Genomic DNA, 12557 nt, shown 5'->3' with positions numbered 1-12557 from the left:
AACGTGCACTTATTGATCATGATGACTTGTTTTTGTTTGGTATGGGTTACTACTATCGTTCCCCCGCAGAAAGTATGGTTATGGGTGTTTCTAACTTAGTGCAACTAATCCCATGTTTGATGATGAATTGTTGAGAAATGAATGATGTAGTTGCACCGAGTGTCAAAAAGTACTTTGCCGGGATGAGTGAGTATCCGGAGCGTACCTATCACCGCCCGATCGGAGTTGACCACCTCCTCCAGACTAGTGCAGTTCAGCTTGCCGAAGGGCTTCTTATTCTTCCAATTCCCTCCGTTATTTCCTCCTCGGCTTCCTCCTCCTCTTGATTGTCCTCCTCCCGTGTTTCTCTTGGGGCAGTCCTTCAGCATGTGCCCCTCCTGACGACAACCAAAGCATATAATCCTTGGTTTCTTGCAATCCTTGGCAAAATGCCCTGTGAGTCCACAGCTTCTGCAAACCGCTTGATTTGCAGTCTGGAATGCTTGGTTCCTCCTGCTATTATAGTAGTTATTGTTGTTGTTGTTGTTGTTGTTGTTGTTGTTGTTGTTGTTGTTGTTGTTGTTGTTATTGTTGTTGTTGTTGTTGTTGTACCTTGGCTTGAAACTCAAGCTGGTATTGGGCTTGTTGCTAACAAATCTCTTAGGCTCAAACTTGGCCTTCTTCCTCTTCTCCTCTTGCGAACTGTTTAAAGTCATCCTCAAGAGTGATGGCTGCATCCACCAACTCTTGGAATTCCGTCGCTCTCATCATATGGAGTCTGTACCTTGAACTGGGGACTTAACCCCCTCAAAAACCTCTTCTTTTTCTTGTCCTCGGTGTTGACTTCTTCAACAGCATACCGGGACAGCTTTGAGAATTCCCTGACATAAGTCAGGATGGCCTTGTCCTTCTGCTCGAGACTTTCGAATTCTCGACGCTTCAGTTCCACAATACTTTTAGGGACATTGGATTCCCTGAACTTCCTCGCAAACTCCTCCCAGGTGAATACTTTTCCAGCCGGATAAACGGCTACGATGTTGTCCCACCATGATGCGGCAGGTCCACACAATAAATGTGTAGCATAACGAACCTTCTCCTGGTCGTTACAACCAACCGTGTTGAGCTTTCGCTCAGTGTCCATAAGCCAATCCTCCGCGTCCATTGGCTCGGGCGCGTATGCGAAAGATATAGGCTTTGTGTTCTGGAAGTCTGATAAAGTGACTCCCTGATTCTCGGGTCTCTCTACCCTGTTCTGCTGCAGCAACTCCTGGAAGAATTTATTCTGCTGCTCCAACGTTATGCGTTGTCTCTCCTCCACCATCTGCATGTACTGAATGAAGTTTTGCTGCGTCATGGGTGGTGGTGGTGGAAACTGATTCCTGGCTGCTTCATCAGCCTCTTCCTTTTGCTTTGCTTCGCGCTCCATGCGCTGCGCTTCGGTCTCCTCTCCTAACGCTCCCGACATAACCCCTAGTTACGCAACACAAGATGATACTCATAATTACTCCATGCGCAAGTTTTACGAGCTCAACTTTGTGCACAGAACTAGTCATGCAATGGAAATCAAGAAGAAAATCCAAATCATACAAAACATATACCATGTATATACATACTTAAGCGGTCTTATTACAATAATCAAGTCTATGTGAGTATGCAAACTCACTAATTAAAGTATATGTACAAATTTCTACAAATATTACACACTACAATACACGTGGTACTTGTGTATTGTAGTCCCGCCTTCCTTGGTGGACTCTAGTCGATCTTCACTCCCGGTACATCCCAGGCTTCCATCCGGTTGAACGTGTCGTCCTCCTGATAGACCCTGGAACATAAGGTCTCCCCGTCGGCTGGTAGTCAGAATCAGATGATGATCCTAGGGAGAAATCAGTGTTCACAAACTGGTCGTTAAGTGCATCATAGTCCACCCATCGGGTGTACTCCCCTGTAGCTCCACCGTAGGTATTTCCAACATTCGTATCCGACTCAACCTGTGTAGGATACCCTCCATCAACTCCTTCATTACTAGGATAACTGCGGTTCCGGGTTGTGGCGTCCTCATTCATCTCTCCGTTATAATACACTGAAGTACTATGAGTTCCAGTATCAGACCCCCAACGCCAACCCGTGGAGTTTTCTATCGGAGTCACGGAACGCTGATTGTTTCCGGATTCCTCTCCGCCCTCATATCCTTTATATGAACTACTAAGATAGTTCCTGGGTGTAATGGGTGTAGCTTCACGCTCAAGAGGATCAATACTAATGTAGTCACCGGCTGAGTAGACTGGTGTGTGCACCTCCTTCTCCATAGGTTCTTTCCCCTTAGTCTCCTCCTTGGGTTCGATAAACTCCTCTAGCATCGTATCAATTGCTCTCGTCAAATGATGGTTCAAGCTGGAAGAGCAATGATAGTAAGTTGCGGCTATTATCCATGTATTTTGCAGCTGCTATTGGTTTGCGTTTTGCATATTTGTAGTGGTTGAGCATGGGATCCTCTTCCTCCTGCTTATGAGGAATGTGGGTGAATTTGGAACCCATAAGCTCTTTCGTCTTATACTCCCGAATATCGGTGATGGCTCTCATAACGGCTATATGGTAGGCTGTGTTGATAGTTCTGGCTTCACCTACTTGGCATTACTACGCTCATTCCCAAAGATTCGGGAAGTCGCAGTCCTACCCTACACTTGGCCAATACAGTACCATCGTTACATGTATTTCTTTACTTGGATCTGGGGATCACACCCAAATTCAAGTAACATGGCACGTAGAATATCTGCAAGTCCTCCTTCATATTCACTCAGTGTGGAATCCATCACTTTCACGTTTCATCCCGGACGTGAACTTGCCATGTTGGTCTGTAGAAATAGAAAGATTTTAAGATTAGTAATAATGCATCATAATAGAGATAATAAAGAATTATCGCACTAAAAGATATGATTGTTTTATTCTCAATTGAATATACACCATATTTTTAGAGAATTCTTTACTAGTCCTATTTGACTCCTAACGTTTGGTCCCATTTACTAGGTTCCGACCTAAGGTCAAAGCTTTTGCTACGATACCAAGCTGTGGTGACCACCGCATACCACTGCATGTTGTAGTATGCCGATCGTTGATATAACATTCACGAAGTACCATTCGGCAAATATTACATCCCTCAGAGTAGTACAACAGAACATAGCAGGTCCATAACTCATTCATTTAATATTACAAACATCATACACATATCGTCTCGGAGCTCCTCTTGGGTCCTAAGAGGAATACTCCTGGGTTCGAGGCGAACCCAACTTAGCTTACAATATAGATGTCTCATTAAGTTGTACATTTATTCTCTCGAGCGGCTAGTATTAAGAGTTCGGGCTGCTCGACTACTACTACTACTAGATTATTCTAGGCTTGATCTCCTCCGGAAGCCTCCCCGGTTCCGTAGACTATGAGATAGTCTACGCCTTCAATGCCTCCAGAGAGGTCTGGTTCTTCATAGCCGATGATCTCGGCTCCTTCAGTGTTGTCGTAGTCCTCCTCCAGACGATTCAGACAATCTAAGCAAGGGATTTAAGAGTGGGATGAGTACGGGCGTACTCAACAAGTTCATTATAGATAAGAGGTGTTTAATGCACTAGCTACGATATTAGACCAGAAAGTCTAATACCAATGCAGGTTTTGATAAACATTTCTTCAAGAGATTACTTTTATTCCAAAGAGCTATGTCCGTCAGCCTTCACCGGTTTACTAGAACTTCATGGAGCTCCTTTCCGGCCGCGTTCGCGGTTCCATATCCCGGAACAGGGAGTGACGAGTCACGATTCTTTACACTCGCGAGAGGTGTGTTGCTTTACCCATAAGAGATCTTAACCTTGGTGCCAACCGGGCAGCTCTCCCGTCCACACTTCCTATGGTGTGAGGCCCGGTATAAGGTCATAGCCAATCATATTCCTCCGCTACCTCGCACACCCACCCTTTTGTAAGACTGTCTTCCCCTATATCCATGGTGAGACCGTTCCAGGCATTTGTTCTCCCCTATACCGGTTAAGGTAGACCGTTCCGAACAATTTCATATGCCCTCCCCTATCAATCATGGATAGACCGTTCCGGATATCTTACAATCCATCATAGACCGTATTACCATGGGGACTTTAGGCTTCCCCGGCCTACCGCTTGTCCCTCAGGATACAAGTGTCTATGGCAAGCGCATCCGTTGATGTACAAGAGGTTGAAATACGATTGACTATTCCGTCCCACTCCAGATCTTATGGTTAACACGGGTATTACGACACAAGAATCACTGGCGACATTTGTTGTTTAATCCTAGATGGATATAAACCCTTGCAATGGAACCTCCACCATATCAATACAATCCATGGTTCCATTGCCCACCACATAGTCATATTCATAGTTATGAAAGTAGTGGTTTTGGTTTTTATGCAATAGTGATAACCATAATACTTTGCAAGTAATTTGATAGAAATACTCAAATGATATGAGCAAGCGATGAACTTGCTCGAACACACGCAAAGTTTTGCGGTTGGATGGTGTGGACTGACCCTTGTCCTCTCGTCTCTGAAAAATAGCATCATTGTCCAATAAGGGCAATGGTTAAAGAAGCAATTATGCATGCTTTCCATTTTTAGGGTTTGTTCCCCCTTTCAGATGTCTTATTATTTTACGTGAGAGGTAATTACTAAGAATGATTTGGAGATACTTATCTTAGGGTAAATACAACCTTGAAATGTTGTCAAGGTGTCTTTAAAGTCCAAATGCATTAATGGACTTATTTTCTTTATTGAAAATAATATGTGTGATTTAAATCCTTATTTAAATCATCAAATTAAAACTTATTATTATTTGTCTTCAAAAATTCTCTTTGCTATTTTATTTAGATAGAGAATTTTATACTGATCAATTTTCATATTTTTAATTATTTTTTTAGAGCTCTTATCAATTTTCTATTGAATTTCAAAGTTTACGGTTTTTAATTGAATTGTGAAAAGTCACAATTGCCCCCGGGCCCACCTATCGGTGGAGCCCGGCGGGTTGGGTTAGACCAGCTCGGGTCCAACCGACCCGAGCGGTCGCTCACTCACTCACCACCTCGCGCCGCCTCGACCTAACCCTAATCCCCTTTCTCTGCGGCGACTCGCGTCGCCCTCACCGTCGCCGGCCGATTCCGGCGGTCTCCGGCCGCCATGGCCCTCGCCATGGGGCGCAATCGAACCGCCATGTGACGGCGATCCTTTCCATCCGCGTCGATCTGGAGCAGACGCCGCTCCCGCTCGTCCTCGATCCTCTTCGCCATGGCTAGGGTTACGGGATCCGCGTGATCCCGCGGCTCCCGAGCTCCTGGCGTGATGGCGCCGCCGTGGGCCGTCGCTGCCATGGTGGGGGTGGTGCTGTGGCGCCGCCATGGCTTGGCTTGGCCTGGCGCCGCCGCGCCCTGGCGTGTGCCGCCGTGGCCGCCATGGTTGTCTGCCTGCTCGACCCCGGGTACGTTCGCCACCTTTCCCTCTCTCTCGTGTGCTTGTTCTTCTTCCTCCTCCCTTAGCTCTGGTCACAGCTTCTCCTCCTCGTGGAGAGGCCAACCGTGCTCATGCTCTGCTGCTGTGCCTTGCTTGCCTGTTCATGAGCTGCTGCTGTATCTGATGGTCTTGGCCATAGCTGCCAGGACCATGCCAAGCTTATGTTACTGCTGTGCAGCCCTGCCATGCCTCTGTGCAAGGATTTCTAGTTTTAGTGCTGGCTATGATTGCATTCCTTGTCTAGCTCTACCTCTGTGCCTCCGTTCTTGTTAATAAGCTTGCTAGATATCAAGTGTGTTCATGTATGCTGCTCTGGCTTGGGTTCTGTGTGTATTACTTGCAATTTGGGCAAGTGCCAGAGCAATGGGGTGCTATTCCTTGTGCTCAAATTCATGAGTATGCTCAATTGAGCATTACTGTTGGCTTAACTGTATGATTCAGTGATTAGTGATAAGTGCTTTATTTGTTTAGCAAGATCCGGTGGTTCATCAAGCCTTTGATGTGCTTCGGATACAATCATATGATTATTACTTCGAGTATCTGTTTATTCGATTAAGGCTTGGGTGTAATTCTTCGGTGGATGGCTCATTTAAGTCGTCGTGCTTGCTTATAGCCATCTCGTATCAAGTGTTAGCAAGCTACGGTGAGCATGTGATCAACGGTTGCTTGTTGATTAATTGTTATGCTTACATGCGTGCCTATCCGGTGCTCATTACGGTGTCTGCAGGTGACACATGCACTTGTGCTAGTGAGGTTTATTACTTACTCAAGCATTATACAGTTGCTTGCGATGATCCTCCGGATCATGTGCAAGGTTCTGGTGCATTGATTATTTGGGTAATTCATTTATCTCTGTTACCTTGCTTAATTGGATAGATAAATGATGTGAACTGCCTTGCAGTGATGATCATATGAGTTGATTTAGTAGAGCTAGAGGGATGCCAACCTCTGTTGGGTACCCTAGCTCCCTTTTGAACCCATTTGGGTAATGATAATTGTGCATGGCTAATCTGTGGGATTCTGGGAAGTGGTTGAGGTAGCCCTGAAAGTAAATCCTTGCTGTTAGGGTGGCTCCCACCAGTGTTGGCTTTCTTTGATAAACATGTGCTCACTGGCTAATCACTTGATGAATTACCAGTGGCTTTGGTGTTGATAAATAAGATAGGCACATGTTGCCTATCAGTCTGATGGTTTAGCTAAACTATTAGGTGCTTGGTGGATCTGAATGGCTACATAGAACTGAATCCCTGCTGGATTTCTCTGGTTGTGTCACTGTGTTGACACAACCAGTGTTCCCTGGGTTGATTTCCTTCTAGCCTTGGTTTTATTTGCTGGCACCAATTGGTTTTGCAACCAAGTGATGATACATCCAGGGTTCATACCCTTTTTGCTTATGTGATGCATGAGTATGCTTAATTATGAGCAAAACCATGGTTTGCTCATGCTTTTACGGTATACCTCACTCCAGCTCCAAGATTTGTGGTTGATGTAGAGGATTAGCTGCTGTGTTGATCTTCTGGTTTGGTTGATTTGCTTGCCCTGCTCCTCCTGGTGACTTGTGATGCTTGATTTGATTCAGTGGTATTATTGAGCAGGTTGAACAGTGAAGCTGTTCTTCCTGTTCTAGCTGTTCCTGACTGTTCTTGCTACTGGTTACTTACTCTGGTGCCTTGTCGATGGAGTGGTTAGGGTTTGGCTGTGAAAAGCTTATATATGACCAGCCTTTGCTTCCCTGGTCGACAGCACCACATCTCAACCTGGTGACTCACTGTGTGTGTGTGCTGCATGCACACATGCTGTGTGTGCAGCCTGTGTGTGTGAGTGTACAAGATTGGGACTTGGGCTGATGAGAGGATCAGCTCGGCTGAACCTTGTTCATATCCATTCCATCTCATTTTTATTTGCTAACCTGCCAAGTGGCAATGCCACTTGGCATAATACTCTGATTGTGTTCTGTGTGTGCAGGGACATAGTGCTGATCAAAATGAAGATCAAGATCTTCTTGAGCATGATGATCAACAATGTAGTTTAGGACATTTAAATAACTTGTAATTTTCCTTTTTCTTTTTCTAATTCATCAATTCTTGTAATGTGTTGTAAATTGATATATCTATCCTGGATATTGTAATGACATTGTATTATGTGTGTGATTATCAATAAAGCTCAAGTTTTCCTTAATGAGCTTTATGTAATTGTTGTTTTATTTATAATCTTGATTAATGATAATTGTTTATTAAAATATCCCGAGTTTGAATTATGTGATAACCATTTGATGTTTGAATTTGAAATTCAAATTCAAATTTGGTTTGAATTTAATCATACAACTTAACTTGTAATTCAATCATGCAACTTAAGATTTCTATGTAATATCACTTCTCTCTTCTCAAAACCCTAATTCAGATAAGTAGGAACAAGTTCATCGCACTCTCGAAACCCTAACCCTGTAAGGTGTCGAGAGAGAAACCTGTCCCCCTTCGATGCAGTTTTGTTTTAAAAGCGCGAAATTTCCCCGTAAATTACAATGCAATGCACATCCCTTTCTAAAAATCTACCCTTCGATCGTCTCTAAACCTGGGACATTACAGTGGGCCCCTCGTCAGCCCTCCAACGCTGCCCTTCCGCCTACTTATAGCCTTCGTCGCGAAAACCACATTACCGAGAGCCACGATACGGAAAACCTTCCAGAGACGCCGCCGCCGCCAATCCCACCTCGGGGGATTCAGGAGATCGCCTCCGGCACCCTGTCGGAGAGGGGAACCATCTCCCGGAGGACTCTTCATCACCATGATCGCCTCCGGATTGATGTGTGAGTAGTTCACCCCTGGATTATGGGTCCATAGCAGTAGCTAGATGGTTGTCTTCTCCTCATTGTGCCATCATGTTAGATCTTGTGAGCTGCCTATCATGATCAAGATCATCTATTTGTAATGCTACATGTTGTGTTTGTTGGGATCCGATGAATATGGAATACTATGTCAAGTTGATTATCAATCTATCATATATGTGTTGTTTATGATCTTGCATGCTCTCCGTTGCTAGTAGAGGCTCTGGCCAAGTTGATACTTGTAACTCCAAGAGGGAGTATTTATGCTCGATAGTGGGTTCATGCCTCCATTGAATGCTGGGACGGTGACGGAAAGTTCTAAGGTTGTGGATGTGCTGTTGCCACTAGGGATAAAACATCAATGCTTTGTCTAAGGATATTTGTGTTGATTACATTACGCACCATACTTAATGCAATTGTCTGTTGTTTGCAACTTAATACTGGAAGGGGTGCGGAAGCTAACCCGGAGGTGGACTTTTTAGGCATAGATGCATGCTGGATAGCGGTCTATGTACTTTGTCGTAATGCCCAATTAAATCTCATAGTAGTCATCGTGATATGTATGTGCATTGTTATGCCCTCTTTATTTGTCAATTGCCCAACTGTAATTTGTTCACCCAACATGCTATTTCTTATTGGAGAGACACCACTAGTGAACCGTGGACCCCGGTCCATTCTTTTACATCTGAATACAATCTACTGCAAACATTGTTCTTTACTGTTCTTCGCAAACAAACATCATTTTCCACACCATACATTTAATCCTTTGTTACAGCAAGCCGGTGAGACTGACAACCTCACTGTTAAGTTGGGGCAAAGTATTTGGATTGTGTTGTGCGCGTTCCACGTTGGCGCCGGAATCCCTGGTGTTGCGCCGCACTACACTCCGCCACCAACAACCTTCACGTGCTCCTTGACTCCTACTGGTTCGATAACCTTGGTTTCTTACTGAGGGAAAACTTGCTGCTGTACGCATCACACCTTCCTCTTGGGGTTTCCAACGGGCGTGTGCTTGACGCGTCATCAGCGCCTCTCTCTCTTCCCCACAGTCGTCGGAGCCATTCCTCCTTGCCAGAGTTTCCCCGCCAGTCCCTCTCGAAGTTTTTGGCCGGATCGGGTTCTCCTCCTTCCTAGCTTTCATGTCCACCAAGTGGTTCCTCCAATGGATGAGGGTATGACTCACAATTCCTAACCCTAGGTGTTGTGATTTGTATATGCTATTTTCTTGGTTGAGATGTTGTCTAGTTGTTCCAAATCGTTTATAGTATACTACATTTACATGCTATGAGGCCGATCTGGTGCTAGACTAGGTTTGCCTGCAGATTCACATGGCCGGATTATCCGCCCCTCGTGATGGCCGGATAAAGAGGTGTTCCTGATGCAGTCTTTCTCGATTTACCTTGTCTAAATTTTTATCGACTCCTAGTATGTATAAATAGTACACTACTGTATCAATTCACGACTTATGAGCTCACTCTCCTGCATGCTATCACTCCATGTCTATTTACAGGTGGTGGTTCTCGGAGGCGTCGCCCTCGTGCTTCTCGGTCCAGTGATGAGTTGGGTCAGTCCGCTCCCAGGAAGTCAGCCACTATGAGGCGCAAAGGCAAGGAGACAAGGGCAAATTACAAGGACATGGACTCAGTTGCTTATTCTACCATCAGACAGAAGAACTGGTATGAGGATGTCGAGAGGAAGTTGGACATTGAGGATCCTCGCTTTTGGTGCATGGAGCAGGTATTCATTTTCAAGGACATCTATGAACCCAAGACAAAGGTGAGGCCAATGCAAGACATTGATGTAGATCAGTTCTCACAGAATGAGCACTTTGAGGATGCCATGTGGGTTACCGAGCGGTTGGGGTTGCACAAGCTAATGAAGATCCAGTGCGACTTCAACATTCCCATGACTCAGCAATTCTATGCAACTCTGGCCATCAAGAAGGATGATGATCTCACCATGCAGTGGATGTCCAGCTCTACTCCCTGTCAGGCTTCTTTCCGCAAGTTTACTGAGCTTCTTGGCTACCCCTTTGAATGTGGTCACCGTCTCCATGGTCCTCAACGAACAGACAAGGTTGTGCTCTATGATCTCTACAACGAGAATGGAGCGGTTGGCACTATCACTGGACTGGTTCCTATATATGATCAACTTATTCGCTTCTTCAGGGCCACCATTGCTCCAAGTGGTGGGAACAATGATGCTCTTCGAGGTGCACTCGTGGACATTCTTCGTCTCTCATGTGAGTGTGCACATGATGGTGATGAGACCAAAGATTTGACCGTTGATGTCATGGACTATATCTTTCATGAGATCTTTGATGCCATGGTTTCTCGGACTTCTATGCCATATGCTCCTTACATTCAGCTTCTTATCAATGACACTGCTATGACAGAAGATCTGAGTCAGTTTCCTTTTGAGGATCACAAGTTCAAGGAGGCTTATATCAAGAGGAAGAAAGCTGCCCATGTTGATGGTTCGTTTATGGGAGATGCTCCCTCTAGTTTCCATGCACCCGGTCGTTCTGTTGCTACTCATCTCATTCAGAGGGCGGTGAAGAAACTCAACTGGTTCCAGCTCAATGTCCTTTGCATGAACATTGAGATCCACAAGGAGAACTTCTAGGCCAGCCGTTAGCGCGCAGATATCTAGCATACACAGGCGGTTATTCTACACAAGCTCAGTGGTGAGCAAGGTCGTCCTCCTCAGTCTCCTGTTCACCCTGCCTACAGTGTATGGCACTCTTCTCAGGTTCACTGGACCGGCATCGAGCAGAGTCTTCTGAGGAGCAACATCTCCCGCGCCTCTCCACCAGCTGCAGACAGTGCTGAAGAGTGTGAGTCCGAGACGGGCTCAAAGTGATTCCCATGGGGCGTCTAGCATCGCTCTTCTTTCCTTTTTGGCGTTTTGACCAAAGGGGGAGAAGTGGTTCTATTAGGGTCTCTCCGGGTTTTACACGGGAGGGCACAAGCATATGCGCTTACCACTCTTTGAGAGCTTGTGCTCCTTTTATCTTTCGTTGAACTTTTATGTTTCATTGGTCATGTTGAACTATGTTATGGGCTTGTTATTTGGTTTGTGAGACTATCGATTTCGGAATTCTCATGGTTGAGACTATGGATTTCGGTACTATATATTCTATATGTTGAGACTATGTGCTATTATATGGTGTGTATCTTATGGAATTCGGAATTCTAAATCACCATATTGGTATGACCTCTATCTCATTGTCGCACCTTTGTGTGTTTATGTCTCAAGTTATTGTTCATGTTGCATAGCTCATGTGTTGAGGCGTCTCGTACCTATGTGTTGGGCATTTGTATTCAAATGCAAATTACTTATATGCACACATGTATGGGGAGTGCCTCTATCTTTTGTCAACATGATGATTCTCTCTACTGATTTTATTGCAAATCAGTATGTTGCCATCAAACACCAAAAGGGGGAAATTGAAAGAACATCTCTCTAAATAAAGTTTTGTGTGTTTGATGACAACATGTGTGATACACTAATGTGCATTGATATAGTGCAGAAATTATTAGTGGTTGAATTTGTGTTGAGAAACAAGAGAAAAGGAAGCAGGAAAATATTCACAGGCCGGATATGCAAATATCCGGCCCCTGAAAAATGGCTAAGGACTTTGGCGACATGCTCCCAGTACCCCCTGGATCCAGGCCGAATATTTATGGTCGCCCGGATAATCCGTGGGGGCCGGATTATCCGGCCCTTACTTATGTCGGATTATCCGCCCCCCAGGTTCTGCGACGGCTCGATTTTTCAGGGGGTATAAATATTCCCCTTCTTCTTCAGCCTCAAGCTACTCATTCTTGCTCAAGTTCATCCACCATTAGAGCCACACCAAGAAACACAAGATTCACTAGATCTCTTCCTCCAACCATCCAAAGCTCTTGATCTTTAGAGAATCGATGGAGAAGACCCCGATCTACATCTTCACCGAATCGATTTACATTTCTATCTCATTTGCTTGAGGGACCCTTTGCTAGTGTTCCTCTTTGGAAACCCTAGTTGTTTGTGGTTGATTTGTTCTTGTTGTTGTTGTTGTTGTTGTTGTGTTGTTACAGATATTGGGAGCATCCACTTCGGTTGTGGATGTGTGCCCCAAAAACCTTGTAAAGTCCTGATTTCCGCCTCGAGGAAATCCCTTAGTGGAAGTGGGCTAGGCCTTTGTGGTGTTGCTCACAGGAGACCTGAGTGAGGCCTTTGTAGCGTTGGTATGG

This window comes from Lolium rigidum, chromosome 4 (assembly GCF_022539505.1).
Source record: "Lolium rigidum isolate FL_2022 chromosome 4, APGP_CSIRO_Lrig_0.1, whole genome shotgun sequence".
Lineage (NCBI taxonomy): Eukaryota > Viridiplantae > Streptophyta > Magnoliopsida > Poales > Poaceae > Lolium > Lolium rigidum.
Note: the sequence above shows the minus strand (reverse complement) of the source record.